This window comes from Microcaecilia unicolor, chromosome 8 (assembly GCF_901765095.1).
Source record: "Microcaecilia unicolor chromosome 8, aMicUni1.1, whole genome shotgun sequence".
In the NCBI taxonomy this organism is placed as follows: Eukaryota; Metazoa; Chordata; class Amphibia; order Gymnophiona; family Siphonopidae; genus Microcaecilia; species Microcaecilia unicolor.
In genome coordinates, this window is record NC_044038.1 from 102,283,906 (window position 1) to 102,299,108 (window position 15,203).

General features: G+C 49.7%; 1 protein-coding gene across 1 annotated transcript in view; it reads left to right on the forward strand.

Annotated features, from left to right (window-relative positions):
* Positions 1–15,203, forward strand: part of LGI4 (leucine rich repeat LGI family member 4) — a 176,063-nt gene that overhangs the window by 29,919 nt on the left and 130,941 nt on the right.

Below are 15,203 nucleotides of genomic sequence, written 5' to 3' on the forward strand. Positions count from 1 at the left end.
CTAAATTTGTAGTTGTGTAGATCCCATAAGTGTCTGCCCCGCCCTCACGACAAACGTGATGACGTTAGGGTGGAGCACAGACACTCAACGAATCAAGGAAGCCCATTGGTTAATCTCTGTTTCCACTCCCCAACGCAGCCGTCATTCCCATACACTCAAAACCAAACAAAATCGCCGCTGCACCCCGTCCCCACGCCCACAGTCCCCCGCACCCACCCTCCCGCAGCCGCTCACGCCGTTCCGCCGCAACCCCTCTCCTCTCTGACTCTGGCCATGCAGCAGGACGATTACTACACACGAGTGGAAGTGACCCAATCAACTACACTGTAAGCAAGGAAGCCCATTGGTTAATCTCTGTTTCCACTCTCCAACATGACAGGACTTAGCTGCTGGACGCCAGAAGCAGTGTCTCCTTAGGTTGACAGCAAATAGTACCCCCCCCCCCCCCCACACCAAGCACCTCGGAGGGAGGGAGGAAGGTAGGGGACAGGACCGTGGAACTGGGAGGGAGGGGGAGTGACACTTGAACTGGGAGGGGGACTATGGAACTGGGAGGGAGGGAGGGAAGGTGACCTTGGAACTGGGAGGGTGGGGACCCTGAAACTCAGAGGGAGGGTGGGGGGACCCTGAAACTGGAAGGGACCCTGGAACTCGGAGGGGGGGGGATGACCCTGGAACTCGGAGGGAGGGATGGAGGGGGGACCCTGGAACTAGGACGGAGCAGGGAGGGGCCCCTGGCACACACTCTGATTCTCACACACACACTCTCTCACGGACACACTCGCACCCAGTCTCACTCTCTCTCTGTCACACACACACACTCGCACATTCACTCTCTCTCACACAGTCAATCTCACACACACTCTCTCAAACATACACACTCCGAGGAAAACCTTGCTAGTGCCCATTTCATTTCTGTCAGAAACAGGCCTTTTTCACTAGTAATTTATATTGTGAAAGGGAATGGCATGAACAGTGGTCAATCATGCCTGTGGACTTTTTTTCACTCTCACACCACTTCTCTGTCATCATTAACCAATCTTCTACCAAGTGCTGTGTGCTCATAAATGCTTTTTTTTTTTTGTTGTTATTCAGACTACTTTAAAGTTTAAATTATGTATGTCATATAAACAAATAAAACAACATATTTTTTTTTACTCAGTGCATAATACTCAATGCACTGGAATTCATTGCTGGAGGATGTGGTACATGATAAATCAAACTATGACAGCATGTTCCCTCTGAATTTGGCCTCAGGATACCTCAGTTCTATCTTGTCACACTATTTGCTATTTCAGCTGTAAAGGAAATAGGCTCTGCACAGTGGCGTACCAAGGGCGGGGCGGTGGAGGCGGTCGGCCCCGGGTGTCAGTGGGTGGGGAGGTGCTCTGCTCCCGCTGCTCTTCTCCTGCCACCACCGTGCCTTTAAAGAAAAATCAGTGAAGCAGTGTCGCAGGCAGCGCCTCGCGTCTGCCCTGCTTGTAAAAGAAGCAAATCTCCTTCTCGTCGTCTTTGTCAGGCCTTCCCTCACTGTGTCCCGCCCTCGCGGAAATAGGAAGTTACCTCAGAGGAGGGCAGGACACAGTGAGGGAAGGCCCGACGAAGACAGAGGAGAGGAGATTTGCTTCTTTACAAGCAGGGTGGACGCTAGGCGCTGCCTGCGATGCTGCTTCACCGATTTTTCTTTAATTGCAGAGGGCTGTTGCTCTCGACGGAGCTGGTGGTTGGGTCGGGTGGGGGTTGTCAGATGGGAGAAGGTGGGGGTCTCAGATGGGAAAAGGGGACTGAGGTGGGGAGGGGGGTCTCAGAGGGGGTCTCAGAGGAGAGAAGGGGACTGGGGTGGGGGTCTCAGAGAGGGAGGGGGTGTTCAGAGGAGAAAAGGGGTCTGGAACTGGGGTCTGAGAAGGGGCCATGCAAAAAAATGGGGCCCATGCCTGGGCTGGTGGAAAATGGGGCTGGGGCTGAAAAGGGGGTCCCTAATGCAAGGCATGTGGATGAAGGGGGCTGGAACTGGGGGCTGAAAAGACGGGTAGGTGTGATAAGGGGGCTAGTACTGGAACTGGGGGCTGAAAAGGGGCAGGGGCTGAAACTGTGGGGAGTGGGGGCTGAAAAGGGGACAGGGAGAAGTGGCTGGGGCTGAAGCTCGGGACTGGTGAGAGAAAAGGGCTGGGGCTGAAACTGCGGACTGGTGGGATAGTGGAGCTGAAACTGGGGCTGAAAAGGGGGGGCAGTGGGAGATGTGGGCTGGGGCTAGAACTAGGGGCAGGTGGGATAAGGGGGCTGGAACTGGGGGCTGAAAAAAAGGGGCAGAGAGAGAGAGGGGGGACAGATCCTGGATGGAAGAGGGAGCGAGAGGGAGGGTAAATGGTGGATTGAAGGGGCAGAGAGAAAGGGCAGACAGTGGATGGAAGGGATAGAAAGGGCAGAGTGAATGGAAGGGGGGAGAGAGAGGGCAGACAGGGGCAGAGATAGAGGGCAGATGTGCATGGAAGGGGCAGGAAGAGAGGGCAGACATTGGATGCTGATGACTCCCAAATCTACCTTTCTACCCCTGATATCTCACCTTGCATCCAAACCAAAGTTTCAGCGTGCTTGTCTGACATTGCTGTCTGGATGTCTCAACGCCACCTGAAATTAAATATGACCAAAACCGAGCTTCTCATTTTCCCCCCCCAAACCCACCTCCCTGCTCCCCCCGTTTTCTATTTCTGTTGATGGCTCTCTTATTCTCCCTGTCTCCTCAGCTCGAAACCTTGGGGTCATCTTTGACTCTTCTCTCTCCTTCTCTGCTCATATCCAGCAGATTGCCAAGACCTGTCGTTTCTTTCTTTACAACATCTGTAAAATCCGCCCCTTTCTTTCCGAGCACTCTACCAAAACCCTCATCCACACCCTTGTCACCTCTCGTTTAGACTACTGCAATCTGCTTCTTGCTGGCCTCCCACTTAGTCACCTCTCCCCTCTCCAGTCGGTTCAAAACTCTGCTGCCCGTCTCGTCTTCCGCCAGGGTCGCTTTACTCATACTACCCCTCTCCTCAAGACCCTTCACTGGCTCCCTATCCGTTTCCGCATCCTGTTCAAACTTCTTCTACTAACCTATAAATGTACTCACTCTGCTGCTCCCCAGTATCTCTCCACACTCTTCCTTCCCTACACCCCTTCCCGTGCACTCCACTCCATGGATAAATCCTTCTTATCTGTTCCCTTCTCCACTACTGCCAACTCCAGACTTCGCGCCTTCTGTCTCGCTGCACCCTATGCCTGGAATAAACTTCCTGAGCCCCTACGTCTTGCCCCATCCTGGCCACCTTTAAATCTAGACTGAAAGCCCACCTCTTTAACATTGCTTTTGACTCGTAACCACTTGTAACCACTCGCCTCCACCTACCCTCCTCTCCTCTTTCCTCTACACATTAAATGATTTGATTTGCTTACTTTATTTTTTTTTTTGTCTATTAGATTGTAAGCTCTTTGAGCAGGAACTGTCTTTCTTCTATGTTTGTGCAGCGCTACGTATGCCTTGTAGCGCTATAGAAATGCTAAATAATAGTAGTAGTAGTAGTAGGATGGCGGGGACAGCAGAGAGGGCAGACACTGGATGGCAGAGAAAGAACAAAGACAGATGCTGGATGGAAGGAAGACAGTGAAAAGATGAGGAAAACAGAAACCAGAGACAAACTGTAAATAAAATATATATATATATATATATTTTTTTTTTGCTTTAGAATAAAGTAGTATTGTAGCTGTGTTAATAAATGTTTATAATAGAACATGTAAATAAGGTAATCTTTTTATTGGACTAATTTTAATAAATTTTGACTAACTTTTGGAGAACAAAACTCCCTTCCTCAGGTCAGGATAGGCTACTGCAACAGCACTATACTGTATTGACCTGATGAAGAAGGTTTTGGCCTCTGACAGCTAAATGTATTAGTCCAATAAAATGGTATTTTATTTCTATATTTGTTTTATTTCTATTTGTTAATTTGTAAAGTGGTGATTGGTATTTGTTAGTGTTTTCAAATTTACATCTGCTGTCTTTATATTTTGCACAGTATTAGGGGACATTTTCTGTTTCTGTAGTGTTGCATTGTATGCAGAGTCTGGCATCTTGGGGGTTCAGTTTAATTTTTGTCTACATAGAAAGTTTATGATTACTTATTCTATAGTGATTAGGGTGTATCTGTGTTGTGAAAAAGACATGGCTTTCAGTTGGCATTGACTGTGCAGGATCAATGATCAGTACTATTCTGTCTGGTTTCGTTTTACTATAGGTGAATTGATGTTCTAGTGCTCACTGTAGTGTTTAAGATGCTTTCCTTTTCCTTGTGTGACTCGTAGAAATGACTGCTTATGGTATGCTACAATTGCTCTATAGGTCCTGAGTGTTTTGTATTCTCGGTATGCCTAGTGCTGGATTTTGGAGGGGGTGTTAAAAAATGACCAGCCCCGGGTGTCAACTACCCTAGGTATGCCACTGGCTCTGCATTCCTGTGCTTATTCTCTGAACCCTTCATTTCCAGAGGTGACTGTGCCTGCATCTGTACACTTGACTCCTAAGCCCTCCATCCTTACAGGTGACAGTACCCCTGAACCTTCTGCCTAGAGGTAATTAGCTCTGTATTCTTGTGCCCATCCCTTAAGCCCTCTAGGCCCAAAGGTAACATACTCTGTATCCCTATGCCTAGCCCTAAACCCTCTGGTGCCAAAAATAACAGGTTCTGCATCCCTATCTCTGTCTTTTAAACCCTCTAGTCCCAAAGTTGACAGTCACTGCATCCCTGTCCCAGTCTTCTAGTCTCACAGGTGACAGGCTCTGTATCCCTGTGCCCATCCACCAAGCCTTCTAGTCCCCGAGGTGACGAGCTCTGTATCCCAGGCCTGTACTGTAGGAATAGAAGCCAGTCTATGAGCACTTTTGGTCTCACTCAGTATGGCAGTTCTTATGCTATTATGAAATGATTCAAATCCTTTAATTTTGCCTCCCCCCCAAAAAAAAATTAATTAAAGGATGTCATTTACATCCATATTCATCCATCTAAATAATACTATTTTTGATGAATATGAATTTATAAATGACACCGTCAGGTGCATTTTTTTGCAAAAATAAAGTTCCATACATTTAAAGCCAGAAAGGACTCAGGTGGTAAGAGCCAGTTACTGCAGCATCTTTTGGCTGTATGGCAGACTGCAGTGAATATCTGTCCCACAGGTTACCACTTTGGAAAACAAAGTCCTCTACTTTGAAGTGGGCACCAAGAATTTTTGCAATAAAAAAATATATATATTTTTTAATCATTTATTTATAATTTTTCATTTTATAAGGGTCACTTGCAAACAGTAATACAGAGAAGACTATACAATAATACAATATTAGAAGAAAACAATCTTAACTAGATAAATGGATTATATACATCGTTCCCTTTCTTAGACCACAAAATAATAGGGAGAGTGAAACAGACAAGGAGATCAATTAAACAACAGTAAACAAAGAAAAACGTGGTATTAACCTGATTATCCCCAGTTATTATTTATCTAAATCATTATTCCACATTGATCATCTGGTTGTCTTCTTCAAACCCAAGACGGTGTATAGTCAATTAATTTCGTTGGAAACATACTTATTGTCCAATATTAGTGGAAATAATACACCTGATTTCATTTTTTTCTCTTTTAAAACCAGAAGTTATTTAACAATACAAACACTTGAATCCCTAAACCAATTCCCACTGATTAAGGTAATCCCAGTTTCATATGCTTCACTCCTTTTGAAGTAATATAAAAGAGGAATCATTTCAGAGGAAAAAAAAACTTTAGGAGTCATACCTGGAACTCTGGGAAAACAACAATCTCGATATTAATCATCTGTAATACATAGTAAACATAGTAGATGATGGCAGAAAAAGACCTGCACGGTCCATCCAGTCTGCCCAAGAAGATAAATTCATATGTGCTACTTTTTTATTTGTACTGTCCTCTTCAGGGCACAGACCGTATAAGTCTGGCCAGCCCTATCCCCGCCTCCCACCACCAGCTCTGGCACAGACTGTATAAGTCTGCCCAGCACTATCCTCGCTTCCCAACTACCAGTCCCGCCTCCCACCACCAGCTCTGGCACAGACCGTATAAGTCTGCCCAGCACTATCCCTGCCTCCCACCACCGGCTCTGGCACAGACCATATAAGTCTGCCCAGCACTATCCCCGCCGCCCAACCACCAGCCCCGGCACAGACCGTATAAGTCTGCCCAGCACTAGTCCCGCCTCCCAACCACCAGCCCCGGCACAGACCGTACATAAGTACATAAGTAATGCCATACTGGGAAAAGACCAAGGGTCCATCGAGCCCAGCATCCTGTCCACGACAGCGGCCAATCCAGGCCAAGGGCACCTGCCAAGCTTCCCAAACGTACAAACATTCTATACATGTTATTCCTGGAATTTTGGATTTTTCCAAGTCCGTTTAGTAGCGGTTTATGGACTTGTCCTTTAGGAAACCGTCCAACCCCTTTTTAAAGTCTGCTAAGCTAACCGCCTTCACCACTTTCTCCGGCAACGAATTCCAGAGTTTAATTACACATTGGGTGAAGAAAAATTTTCTCCGATTTGTTTTAAATTTACTACACTGTAGTTTCATCGCATGCCCCCTAGTCCTAGTATTTTTGGAAAGCGTGAACAGACGCTTCACATCCACCTGTTCCACTCCACTCATTATTTTATATACCTCTATCATGTCTCCCCTCAGCCGTCTCTTCTCCAAGCTGTATAGCCCTAGCCTCCTTAGTCTTTCTTCATAGGGAAGTCGTCCCATCCCCGTATAAGTCTGCCCAGCACTAGCCCCGCCTCCCAACCACCAGCTCTGCCACCCATTCTAGGCTAAGCGTCTGCACAGGATTCCTTTATGTTTGTCCCACGCATGTTTGAATTCCATTACTGTTTTCATCTCCACCACCTCCCGCGGGAGGGCATTCCAAGCATCCACTACCCTCTCCGTGAAAAAATACTTCCTGACATTCTTCTTGAGTCTGCCCCCCTTCAATCTCATTTCATGCCCTCTCGTTCTACCGCCTTCCCATCTCCGGAAAAGGTTCGTTTGCGGATTAATACCTTTCAAATATTTGAACGTCTGTATCATATCACCCCTGTTCCTCCTTTCCTCCAGGGTATACATGTTCAGGCCCGCAAGTCTCTCCTCATACGTCTTGTAACGCAAATCCCATACCATCCTCGTAGCTTTTCTTTGCACCGCTTCAATTCTTTTTACATCCTTAGCAAGATATGGCCTCCAAAACTGAACACAATACTCCAGGTGGGGCCTCACCAACGACTTGTACAGGGGCATCAACACCTCTTTTCTTCTGCTGGTCACACCTCTCTCTATACAGCCTAGTAACCTTCTAGCTACGGCCACCGCCTTGTCACACTGTTTCATCGCCTTCAGATCCTCAGATACTATCACCCCAAGATCCCTCTCCCCATCCGTACCTAGCAGACTCCTCACCCGCCTAACACATATGCCTCTCTTGGATTTCTACTCCCTAAGTGCATCACTTTGCATTTCTTCGCATTGAATTTTAATTGCCAAACCTTAGACCATTCTTCTAGCTTTTTCAGATCCTTTTTCATGTTTTCCACTCCCTCCGGGGTGTCCACTGTGTTAGAAATCTTAGTATCATCCGCAAATAGGCAAACTTTACCCTCTAACCCTTCGGCAATGTCACTCACAAATATATTGAACAGAATCAGCCCCAGCACCGATCCCTGAGGCACTCCACTACTCACCTTTCCCTCCTCTGAGCGAACTCCATTCACCTCCACCCTCTGGCGCCTGTCCGTCAACCAGTTCCTAATGCAGTTCACCACTTTGGGTCCTATCTTCAGCCCATCCAGTTTATTTAAGAGCCTCCTGTGGGGAACCGTGTCAAAAGCCTTGCTGAAATCTAAGTAGATTACGTCTATAGCACGTCCACGGTTCAATTCTCCAGTCACCCAATCAAAGAATTCAATGAGATTCGTTTGGCACGATTTCCCTTTGGTAAAACCATGTTGTCTCGGATCTTGCAACTCATTTTCTTCCAGCATCGCTTCCATTACATTTCCAATAATCGAAGTGAGGCTTACCGGCCTGTAGTTTCCAGCTTCTTCCCTATCACCACTTTTGTGAAGAGGGACCACCTCCACCGTTCTCCAATCCCTCGGAACCTCTCCCATTTCTAAGGATTTATTAAACAAATCTTTAAGAGGATCCGCCAGAACCTCCCTCAATATCCTGGAGTGGATCCCATCCGGTCCCATGGCTTTGGCCACCTTTAGTTTCTCTAGTTGATACACACTCTCTTCCGTGAACGGTGCTATATCCACTCCATTCTGAAATGAACTTTTGCCAGTCCATCGTGGTCCTTCTCCCGGATTTTCTTCAATAAAAACAGAACAAAAGTATCTATTTAGCAAATTTGCCTTTTCTTCATCATTATCTACATAGCGGTTTGCAGTATCTTTTAGTCTCACAATTCCCTTTTTTAGTCATTCTCCTTTCACTAATATACCTGAAGAAATTTTTGTCACCCCTCCTTACCTTTCTAGCCATTTGTTCTTCCGCTTGCGCTTTCACCAGACGTATCTCTCTCTTGGCTTCTTTCAGTTTCCTCCGGTATTCCTCCCCGTGTTCCTCGTGTTGAGTATTTCTGTATTTGTGGAACACCAGCTCTATAGCCTTTATTTTCTCAGCCACTTGCTTGGAGAACCATAGCGGTTTCCTTCTTCTCTTGCTTTTATTTACTTTCCTTACATAAAGGTTTGTGGCCCTATTTATAGCTTCTTTCAGTCTGGACCACTGTCCTTCCACTTCTCGTACATCCTCCCCAGCCCATCAGCTCCTTCCTTAGGTATTCCCCCATTTTACTAAAGTCAGCATGCTTGAAATCCAGGACTTTGAGTTTTGAGTGGCCACCCTCCTCTTCAGCCGTCATATCAAACCAAACCGTTTGATGGTCACTGCCGCCCAGGTGGGCACCCACTCGGACATTTGACACGCTATCCGCATTTGTGAGCAGCAGATCCAGCATCGCTCCATCCCTCGTGGGTTCCATGACCATTTGTCTGAGCAGAGCACTTTGGAAAGCAGCCACAATCTCTCTACTTCTTTCCGATTCCGCAGACGGAACCTTCCAATCTACATCCGGCAGATTGATATCTCCCAGCAACAGCACCTCTTCTTTCCCAACTTTTGAATATCTGCGATCAGGTCTTTATCTAATTCTTCCAATTGTGTTGGAGGTCTGTAGACAACACCCACGTGGACAGAGATTCTATCATCTGTTTTTAAGGTGATCCATATCGCTTCTTCTTTACCCCAGGTCCCTGTCATTTCGGTTGCTGTGATATCATTTCTCACATATAGAGCTACTCCTCCACCTTTACGACCCTCTCTATCCTTCCTAAATAGATTATAGCCTGGTATGTTTGCATCCCATTCATGGGAACCATTGAGCCATGTCTCTGTGATTGCAACAACGTCTAGGTCTGCCTCCAACATTAGGGCTTGAAGGTCATGAACTTTGTTGCTAACACTGCGAGCATTTGTGGTCATCACTTTCCATTTCCATTTCCATTTCCTGGTATGTGTTTCAATATTTGATATTTTGGTGTGTTTTTTGTCTTTGGGTCCCTCCATATCTTTTTGTTCCACCTTAATTTCTTTTGCTTTTGCTGTTTCTTCTGGCTCAGTTCTATTTTTAGGAACCTCACAGTGCTTTAATGGAGCAAAAGAATTCTGTAGGGGTAACACTTGTGAGGGTGTATGCCTCTATGTCACATGATGAAGTCTGCCTGAGCCTACTGTGAACCATCTATTCTTAGGTGGTTTTATCCTTTGAGGCAGTGGTGTGAATTTGGTTTGATTTTGTGCAGTCTTAGAAGTTGCTTTATGTGCATCTAATTCCTGCTTTAATTTACTGAGCTCTTGTTTTAAACTAGCGAGCTGATTACAGATAGGACAAGCCTTTAAGTTTCCAGATGATTGGCCTTGAAACTAAAGCTCCACAATTATTAGAGAGAATAAAAGTCATCCTGATTTGTTGGAATGGTTATGAATAGGTATTTTATGATGGGGCTTGACAGTGTGCAAGATTAACTTTACTCCTCAGCAATTTGAGACAGTTGTAATTCGGGTGGAGTTAAGTTGTGATAAGTAGTGTAGTTAGAATAGGGATTTAGGAACCTAAACTTGTGGAATGTATTTGCTGTAAAACCTATCTTCCTTGTCATCAAGCAGATGAAGCCATTATGTATGGGTTATGTCCATCAACCAGCAGGGGAGATAGAGAGCACTCAAACTTTCACAGTGCCCTCTTGGCCAGCTAGCTCCACTGCCTCTTCAGTATTCTCTATCTCCCCTAGCAGGGTGGCTGTAGCTTGTTCGAGCTCCAGAAAAATCTGCCGGGAGGTGGTTCCTGTCTTGCCAGTTGTTAACCGGGGTGTTGGAGGCTATAGCAGCTTCACTTTAAAGGCACATAGGTTAGCCCTTTCCCTGCCTTACCCATACCTCTGTGGATGTGAACATATTGCCTTGCTTTCCCTGTCCTTTCCCACCAACAGTGGATGCAGGCATATAGGTTCGCCCTTTCCCTGCCTTCCCCACTCTTCTGAGCCTCCGGAGTCTTCAATACCTCTGCTTTCCTCACAGCTTTAAAAAAAAAAAAAAAGAACAGAGGTTTTTGACCTGATTTTCAGCAGGATCGTAGTTGTACACTAGATCCTTTGAGGTAAGAGTGTTTCTCCGAGGACAAGCAGGCTGCTTGTTCTCACGACTGGGTGACGTCCGCGGCAGCCCCCACCAACCGGAAGAAGCTTCGCGGGCGGTCCGCACGCAGGGCACGCCCACCGCGCATGCGCGGCCGTCTTCCCGCCCGTGCGTGACCGTTCCCGCCAGTCTTTTCTTTTCCGCGCCTGGAGAGAGACGTGTTCACCTCTCTCTCTTCCTCAGCCCCGAAAACCGTCGCGTTGTTCGCGAACCTTCGTTTATTTTCATTTTATTTTGTTCCGCGTTCTTAAGATTTTCTTTTTCTGTAAAAAAAAAAAAAAAAAGAGAACGCGCTGTATTTTCCCTCGTTTTCTAGCGGGGGGCGTCGCGTTGCGGCCTTGTGGCCGCGCGGTCGAGTTGTTTTTCGAGGTGTGATTTTACCGCCACCATTGACGACTTTGATTTCGCCGACGCGATTTTTCCATCGATGTCCTCGAAGGTCCCGAGTGGATTTAAGAAGTGTGGTCGGTGCGGCCGACCTATCTCGCAGACCGACACTCACGCTTGGTGCCTCCAGTGCCTCGGGCCGGAGCATGATACCAAGTCGTGTACTTTGTGTCTTGGTCTCCGGAAACGGACTCAAGTTGCGAGGCAAGTTCTTCGGGACCGTCTTTTTGGAACTTGCGCCGGCCCCTCGACGTCGACCTCGACGGCATCGGTATCGACGGCCGGTTCTTCGGTACCGGTATCGATGTCCGCGAAATCGGCACCGATGGCATCGACCCCAGGAGCACAGGTCCCGTCGGCCCGCCGGTCCTCCGATGACGGTAAGGGTGAGAGGCCGCGTGGGCAATCGGCCCCGGTCACTCCCTCTGCCCATGGCCCTCGGGACCGAACCCTGTCTGACCCAGTTCCTCGAGACCGAGGGGGATCGACCTCCTCCTCCTCCATGCCGCCTAGCGCCGATGACGGGCATCGCAAGAAAACAAAGAAGCACTGTCATCGGTCGCCATCGATACATCCGGCCCCCGGCGCCGGAGAGGAGTCGACGCCGAGTAAGCGTCAGCGTCGAGAGGAGAGGTCCCCCTCGGTAGTGGAGGTACCGACGCGTCAGGGTCCCAGCACTTCGATGCAGTCTCCTGGACCCGAGCAGCTTCCGGCACCGACGCCTCTACTGGCCCCCCTGTCTTTCCCGGCAGTGGGCCTGGACGAGTGCCTCCGAGCCATCCTCCCAGGGATTCTGGAAGGGCTGATGCGCCAGACTGTGCCGGCGCCGGGGTGCTTGCGCCCTCGGCGCCGTTGACTGTGGCACCGGCGAACTCTAGCCCGGTGCCGAGGCCTTTGACGCCGACGCCGCTTGCGGCGCCGGTCTCGACCGCCACGCAGGTGGAGTCCCCGTCGACGTCAATGGAGGGAGCTTCATCCCCGCCGGCGCGGGAGTCCACCGCTCGACGACACCGAGGCCTCGGTGCCTCGACGTCGAGCCGGGCCCGGTTGAGGACTCAGCTGCATGAGCTAATGTCCGACACCGAGGAAGAGGCCTCGTGGGGGGAGGAGGAGGACCCCAGATATTTCTCCTCAGAGGAGTCTGTGGGCCTTCCCTCCGACCCCACGCCTTCACCAGAGAGAAAGCTCTCGCCTCCTGAGAGCCTCTCCTTTGCCTCCTTTGTCAGGGATATGTCTATATGCATTCCCTTCCCCGTGGTCTCTGTGGATGAACCGAGGGCTGAGATGCTCGAGGTCCTCGATTATCCATCACCACCTAGAGAGTCCTCCACGGTGCCGTTGCACAATGTCCTCAAAGAGACTCTAATCCCATCATCCCCAAGAAAGCAGAGTCCCAGTACAGAATCCACTTGGACCCAGAGTTGATGCGGCCCCAATTGCCTCATGACTCGGCGGTCGTGGATTCTGCTCTCAAGAGGACACGGAGTTCGAGGGATACCGCCTCTGCGCCCCCGGGGCGGGAGTCTTGCACTCTGGACTCGTTTGGGAGGAAGGCCTACCAATCTTCCATGCTCGTGACCCGCATCCAGTCTTACCAGCTCTACACGAGCATCCACATGCGGAACAATGTGAAGCAACTGGCGGACCTGGTTGACAAGCTCCCGCCGGAGCAGTCCAGGCCTTTTCAGGAGGTGGTCAGGCAGCTGAAGGCGTGCAGAAAATTCCTGTCCAGGGGTATATATGACACCTGTGACGTAGCATCTCGTGCTGCGGCCCAAGGTATAGTGATGCGCAGGCTCTCATGGCTGCGTGCCTCTGACCTGGACAACCGCACCCAGCAGAGACTGGCTGACGTCCCTTGCCGGGGGGATAATATTTTTGGTGAGAAGGTCGAGCAGCTGGTGGACCAACTGCATCAGCGGGAAACCGCCCTCGACAAGCTCTCCCACCGGGCGCCTTCAGCATCCACCTCAGCAGGTGGACGTTTTTCCCGGGCCCGGCAGGCTGCACCCTATGCTTTTACCAAGCGTAGGTACACCCAGCCGGCCCGAAGGCCTCGTCAGGCACAGGGACAGCCCCAGCATGCTCGTTCTCGTCAACAGCGTGCGCCTAAGCAGCCCCCTGCGCCTCCACAGCAAAAGCCGGGGACGGGCTTTTGACTGGATCCATGGGAACATAGCCGCCGTCAAAGTGTCCGTACCGGACGATCTGCCGGTCGGAGGGAGGTTGAAATTTTTTCACCAAAGGTGGCCTCTCATAACCTCCGACCAAGTGGGTTCTCCAAATAGTGCGGTGCGGATACGCCCTGAATTTGGCCTCCCTGCCACCAAATTGTCCTCCGGAAGCTCAATCCTTCAGCTCCCATCACAAGCAGGTACTTGCAGAGGAACTCTCCGCCCTTCTCAGCGCCAATGCGGTCGAGCCCGTACCACCCGGGCAGGAAGGGCAGGGATTCTATTCCAGGTACTTCCTTGTGGAAAAGAAAACAGGGGGGATGCGTCCCATCCTAGACCTGAGAGGCCCGAACAAATTCCTGGTCAAAGAAAAGTTCAGGATGCTTTCCTTGGGCACCCTTCTGCCAATGATTCAGAAAAACGATTGGCTATGTTCCCTGGATTTAAAGGACGCTTACACTCACATCCCGATACTGCCAGCTCACAGACAGTATCTCAGATTCCGCCTGGGCACACGGCATTTTCAGTATTGTGTGCTGCCCTTTGGGCTCGCCTCTGCCCCACAGGTGTTTACAAAGTGCCTCGTGGTGGTAGCGGTGTATCTACACAAGCTGGGAGTGCACGTGTTCCCATATCTCGACGATTGGCTGGTCAAGAACACCTCGGAGGCAGGAGCCCTCCGGTCCATGCAGTGCACTATTCAACTCCTGGAGCTGCTGGGATTTGTGATAAATTACCCAAAGTCCCATCTCCAGCCAACCCAGTCTCTGGAATTCATAGGAGCTCTGCTGAATACCCAGACAGCTCAGGCCTTCCTTCACGAAGCGAGGGCCAACAACCTCCTGTCCCTCGCTTCGCAGACCAGAGCGTCTCAGCAGGTCACAGCTCGGCAGATGTTGAGACTTCTGGGTCATATGGCCTCCACAGTCCATGTGACTCCCATGGCTCGTCTTCACATGAGATCTGCTCAATGGACCCTAGCTTCCCAGTGGTTCCAAGCCACCGAGAATCTAGAAGATGTCATCCGCCTTTCCACCAGTTGCCGCACTTCACTGCTCTGGTGGACCATTCGGACCAATTTGACCCTGGGACGTCCATTCCAAATTCCACAGCCCACGAAAGTGCTGACGACGGATGCATCTCGCCTGGGGTGGGGAGCTCATGTCGATGGGCTTCACACCCAGGGTCTGTGGTCCCTCCAGGAGAAGGATCTGCAGATCAACCTCCTGGAGCTCCGAGCGATCTGGAACGCACTGAAGGCTTTCAGAGATCGGCTGTCCTGCCAAATTATCCAAATTCGGACAGACAATCAGGTTGCAATGTATTACACCAACAAGCAGGGGGGCACCGGATCTCGCCCCTTGTGTCAGGAAGCCGTCGGGATGTGGCATTGGGCTTGCCAGTTCGGCATGCTCCTCCAAGCCACATACCTAGCAGGTGTAAACAACAGTCTGGCCGACAGACTGAGCAGAGTCATGCAACCGCACGAGTGGTCGCTTCATTCCAGAGTGGTACGCAAGATCTTCCGAGAGTGGGGCACCCCCTCGGTGGACCTTTTCGCCTCTCAGACCAACCACAAGCTGCCTCTGTTCTGTTCCAGACTTCAGGCACACGGCAGGCTAGCGTCGGATGCCTTTCTCCTTCATTGGGGGATCGGCCTCCTGTATGCTTATCCTCCCATATCTTTGGTGGGGAAGACCTTAGTGAAACTCAAGCAAGACCGCGGCACCATGATTCTGATAGCGCCCTTTTGGCCCCATCAGATCTGGTTCCCTCTTCTTCTGGAGTTGTCCTCAGAAGAACCGTGGAGATTGGAGTGTTTTCCGACTCTCATTTCGCAGAA